General features: G+C 37.8%; 1 pseudogene; it reads right to left on the reverse strand.

Moving 5' to 3' along the window:
- Positions 1-557: 557 nt before the first annotated feature.
- Positions 558-936, reverse strand: LOC103090699 (cAMP-regulated phosphoprotein 19 pseudogene; annotated as a pseudogene).
- Positions 937-6,000: the final 5,064 nt, after the last annotated feature.

Genomic DNA, 6,000 nt, shown 5'->3' on the forward strand with positions numbered 1-6,000 from the left:
ACGGCAGCTGTTAAGCGTTAGAGTCACCTAAGTTACACCAGAATGGGCAAATATTGCCCAAGTAAAATTCTGTTGTTAAAGCTGAAACAGATTTAAGGCCATTCAAGTTCAAGCACAGAGATACAAATCTTTTGGAGCCCCATCTATCTGTGTTTGAAATTTGTGACCTTTCTTCTGACTTGTGGTCTTAAAATTTTGTTTTACAAAATCTGAAAATACAGAAGAAATCAGTACTACAGAGGTTATATTAAGAGTGAAACACAAAGCTATGATTAAGATGAATTAAAGAAAGCCAAAAAGTTAAAATTGTAAAACTTACTTGTTACTTGTTGGGACTGTCCTACACTAGAAGTTAGGTATTATATACAGTTATTTTCAAGTAGATTACTTTATGTTTCTCTAACATGTTCTTTTCATCAGTACACTGTTAAACTAATCCAAAACCCTACATGTGTATACTACTTTACAGTAGCAGCACACACTACTGCTACCTGCAAAGCTGTCACTCTCAAATGACTTAGTGAATGAAGGGAAATAAAAAGTGGAGAAGGAACATATTAAGGAGAAATAATGGGAATTAGAAGATTCATGCAGTTCAGCTCTTTCAACCAGCCAGCCAGCTTGCTAGCAGCAAGAGATAGTTTCCGTTGAGGATGGACCTGTGGAGTGGGAATGTGGTCACAGTGACCTCTGTCTTATCTGGGGCTGCAGTAGGAAGTTGCTTGTTCTTCATTTTTGCTTTAGCCATGTTGTAAACCCCAGAATCAAAATATTTTTGCCCTTTCTGCAATCATTTCCTTAAGAAATCTGAACCTCCAGGCTTTTGTCCCAGAAGATACCTTGCTTTTAATTTTGCTTCTTCAGCTTTCTCTGGACTAGTCACTTTATCTTCCATTTCCTCTGTTCCTTTGTGGAGGCTGCCTCAGGGACTTCTGTGGATATACTGCTGTCTCTTACCCCACTTCTCCACTATGGGGTTTGATTAACTTTAGAGGTATAGTTCTCGCATGAAGATTAAAAGCGGAGGATCAGCCATATTATTCTAGTTTAGGGTCGCAAGGAAAACTGGATTAGAGAAGGTGGTTTGTACTGGATATGGAAATAAGGCTCTCTACACAACACTCCCCTGGAACTGAACTGACTTAACCTCTGGGATGGTTCATTTCATGTGTCAACTTGACTGGACCATGGGGTGCCCAGCTATTTGGTCAAACATTATTCTGGGTGTGTCTCTGAGGGTATTTTTAAGAGATTAATATTTGAATCAGTAGACTGAGTAAAGCAGTCTCCCTCCCTAATGTTCTTGGCCCTCATCTAATCCACTGAAGGCCTAAGTAGAATAAAAGACTAAGTAAGAAAGATTTCTTTCTTTTGGCTTTACTGTCTTTGAGCTAGGATATAGGTCTTTTCCTGCCTTTGAACTCAGACTCAGGCTGGAACTCACATCGTTGACTCTCCTGAGTCTCTGCTTGCTGACTACAGATCTTGGGACTTATCAGCCTCCGTAACTGTGTAAGCCAATTCCTTATAATGAACCTCTTTCTATCATACATTATTATATGATACATGCTTTATATATCATGTAATAATATATATTATTATATATTTTATCAATCAATCTATCTATTGGTTCTTTTTCTCTGGAGACCATGACAAATACAACCTCCCAACTGCAGGTGGGGCAGCTGAAGAGTTTTGCCTGGTCTGCTTCTGCAAGGTAGGAAGGAGGTAGAACAAGAGCAGTGATAAGTCGTCCTCAGACTGTGGGGATCAGAGAGGGAGAAGCAACCCAGGAAAATGGTAAAAGTTCCCTCACCAACATCCTTCAAGAAGGTGGGAAAATTGCACATAGGAACGAACATGAGGGCTCAGAGGGAACCTGAGGAGAGGAATTCCATATAGCAATTGGTGGTACTGAGGATTAGAAACCACAAATTGTGAGACCTTAAATATTGTCTCAAAACAGAAGCTGGCCTGAGCTAACTCTAATCAGAAAAGCTTATTGGGGCTGGATTCAGCCAGTAAACCAAGAAAGATACCATTTTAAGGTACATTAATAAACCCCAAAAGTATTCTCAGTTGTTTGGCCTGCATGGACAAATGAAGAGTATGTAAATATATCTTAAAAAGCATAAATTCATAAGCTCTCAAAAGTTACAAAGAACATTAGTGACATACAAAATGGCTTTTGATTCAGATAAATTTGATTCCATTACACATAGTAAAAGCTTTCGTCATTGTGATAGATTGAGTCTGTATCAGGAAAGTTCAGATTATTGGTGATTTTGTGTAAGGGCAGCCTTGAATATGTCTGGCCTTTTCTCTGTTGGAAATAATTAGATAGCCAAGAATTACTGCCAAGGACATTTGGTTTATGGATGGGATGTTTCTTAATGAAGGTGATAATAACAATAACAAGAGCATCCATATTTTTACTACCATTTTATAAAAATTGATTTATTTTTGGATGCGCTGGGTCTTTGTTGCTGCATGCGGGCTTTCTTTTTTAGTTGCTGTGAGTGGGGCCTACTCTTTGTTGTGGTGCGCAGGCTTCTCATTGCGGTGGCTTCTCTTGTTTTGGAGCACAGGCTCTAAGCTCACAGGCTTCAGTAGTTGTGGCACGCGTGCTCAGTACTTGTGGCTCGTGGGCTCTAAAATGCAGGCTCAGTAGTTGTGGCGCACGGTCTTAGTTGCTCCACGGCATGTGGGATCTTCCCGGACCAGGGCTCGAACCCATGTCCCTTGCATTGGCAGGCGGATTCTTAACCACTGTACCACCAGGGAAGCCCAAAGCATCCATATTTTTGTTTCTAGTTCTGAGAAGTTCATTAAGTAGTGCTAAAGGTTTCAAATGGTCTTGTATTTCAAAGCACTCTCTCTGTGCCTCTTTGCCTTACCTTACACTAGCCCTTCTACCTGAATGTGGTTTTTTTTTTTTTAATTATTGCAGTTTTACTTATCATGACCTGACCTTCCCCAAATATCCATTAAACACCTATGAAAATATAATTAATGTAATTATTTAATTCAGGGAAATCTGTGTTCCTATCAAGTGCAAAGCCCTATGCCAGTTTTTAGAGATGCAGATGTTCTACACAGTCCCTTCCCTCAAATTGCTCCTAATCTAATCTGTAATTGCTCTTAAAATTAAGGATGAGCACTGGCCATATTCCATTATCCAGGAGGAATTTCTACTGCTTCTTTTGATGATGGGACTGGATTAAGAAACTCAAGCCATACTGTTTCTGGCATGGCTACTCCTATATTAAATCAACATTGCCACATCCTTAAGATGTAAAACTCCAGAGGTACATGTTGAGAACTCTCAGGCAGTGTAATAACGTATAACTGTTCATTTGATTACTTTTTCTCATTAATGAGTACTGGTCCACAGATGGCCTCAGTTTTCCTGGGAACTGCATTTTCCCCCTCATGACTAGGGAAATGATGAGGACAGTCCCTATTCAGTTTGGTAAAGGATCCTGGTTGACTCCCCTACCAGGAACTGGGCTCAGAGCTGTGCTCATCAGTTTGCTCTTGGCTTTACATTTGATGAACGATTCTTCTAGGTCCAGAGGAGATAGTAAGTACACTATGGAGAGAACAGTCTGTATAGTACCAAGGAAGAGAGGCTTCCTGTGTTTTTAAAAACACGTAAGAAAAACATGAAAAATAAATTAGATTTACTATAAAAATCAGAAGAAAATTTTAGAAGGTAAAATTTGATGGATTTTATTAATTTGCAAGAGGAAATCACCTCTATGAACAAGAAGAATCTTTAGGAAGGGATTTATTGAAACAAAAGAATAGTCAAATTAAAATCCATATTGAAGGCAGAAAAGACCAAATTCACCAGCAGAGAAAATTGAATAAGTAATGAATATGGTGGTTTTCAGTGCTTTAAAAAAGTTGTCAATCTCTTTCTTTAATGAAAGCATATAAAGGTTCTTGCCATGTAAAGGTTATGACTGAGTTTCTGGTTGAAGTGCAGATAGGGTCCCAGAGCTCCATCTACTACACTTTCATCCTTGACCCAAATAGTGGGTCCTATAGGCGTTCTCTAGAACTTCCACTGAAGTTTCTCTAGAGCCCTGAAAACCGCTGAGGTAGAGCATAAAATTGAGAAGGCACTCCCAGAACACATGATAAAAGGTTGAAAATGATGAGAGAAGATGAAAGATATGGGAGAGTGACCACAAAAATCTAGCCCATGACTAACAGATACTGTTAGAGGAGAGTGAATGATTGATTAAGATAGAATTGATTTGTAATGTAGTGGAAGAAAAGTCCTTATTTAAACAAATGAAAAACCAGATCTGAATCTAAAGTTTGAGAAATTTCTTGCATTTCAGGTGGGATTAAGAGATTAAGAGATCCATGATTGGATATGAATTGAGAGATCCATTAATGGATAGCCTGGTGAAACTTATGAATTTCAAGGGTAAGCAAAAAAATTATGCATCATTTACTATGTGCAGACTAAACCTTATCATTCTCTACAAGAGTGGTATAAGACATAAATATACCTTTATTTAGCAATGAGATGATAAGGTTGGGGCTCTGAGAATTTACATAACCTCATCCACATCGTACAGCTGCAATACGGTAGAGTTTAGATTTAAACCTAGGTATGCAAGACAAGTTAAAACAAGTTAAAACAAGTTACCTAAGAAAGAAACAATTTCAGGTTGTTCTCAGACTTTGTGGCTGTCCAGAACACAATAAAAATGCCTACGACAGTGCTTCTTAACACCATCTTCTCATTAACATCCCTTTGGAGCTTTATAAAAATCACAGATGAGTAATACTCATCCTAGACTGATCAAATCTGAAGCAGGATTACATAGCCAGTGTTGAGATCAGCTCTTCTACAGAATTTGTTAGGAAAAAGAAGATTGTGACACAAAAATTCTAAGCCCATCGAAATTTGTGTGTGAAGGCAATACAATGACATTTATGTATCTTTAAGATTTTTAGAAAATTTACTATGTAGGTTTTCTTCCCGAAAATACATATTTGCATGCGTCTGTTAATTCAATGAGAGATGAATCCATATTAAATTGTGAGGAGTGCTAACAGAAAGAAAGATGTATAGAGAGCACTGAAACATAAAATATGTAGAAATAGGTGTTATAACTGGTATAAATATGGTTGCAAGGTTGAATGTAATGATTTTAAAAATTCATAAAAGATTATGTTAAAAAGAACAATGATGATGGGGTTTAAAACCCCAGATTAATTTTAACGAAGACCCGGAAGTTGCAAAGGACACAGAGAAAGCAAAAGGACTCAATTTTTTGCCTTCTATAGTAGAAAACAGAAAGTTGTTTGATTCTTGATCTTTGATATCTAGATAAATACAGATTTAGGAATGTTTTTGAAAAATGTAAAAGAAATCACTAATTATGTATTATGTCAGTGCAGAAAACCAACATCAAAGTGGGTTGAGGAAAGAATGGGATGAGAAGAAATGAAGACAAGTACAGACAGCTTTTTCAAGGATTTTTACAGTGAAAATTAGCAGAAAATCAGGGCAATAGCTGGAGGAGGATGTAGAGTCAAGGGAGGATTTTTCTTTTGTTGTTAAAATTGGGCACCAAGAGGCATGTTTGTATGTCAACAGGAAAGATGCAGTAGAGAAGAAGAAACAGATGATGTGAAAGAGAAAGAAGACAGTGGCTGTAGTGAAGTCCCTGGGGAGATGAGAAGTGATGGGATCCAGGATAGAGGTAGAGTGATTAACTTAGATGAGAGCATAGACAGTTTATCCATTGTTACAGGAGGAAAGTTAGAATATGTGACTGTAACAAGTATTTGCTTTATGCGCTTGGGCTATTACTCAACTTTTCTGTGCCTTATTTCTAGCTCTAAAATGGAGAAGGTGATACTTACCTCATGGGCTAGGGGTTGTAAGGATTAAGTGAGTTCATGTATATAAACTGTTAGGAGCAGTGCTTGGCAAATAACAAGTAATCAATAAAAGTTAGCTATTATTATTTC

Source organism: Lipotes vexillifer, unplaced genomic scaffold (assembly GCF_000442215.2).
Source record: "Lipotes vexillifer unplaced genomic scaffold, Lipotes_vexillifer_v1.1 scaffold150, whole genome shotgun sequence".
NCBI classification, from domain to species: domain Eukaryota; kingdom Metazoa; phylum Chordata; class Mammalia; order Artiodactyla; family Lipotidae; genus Lipotes; species Lipotes vexillifer.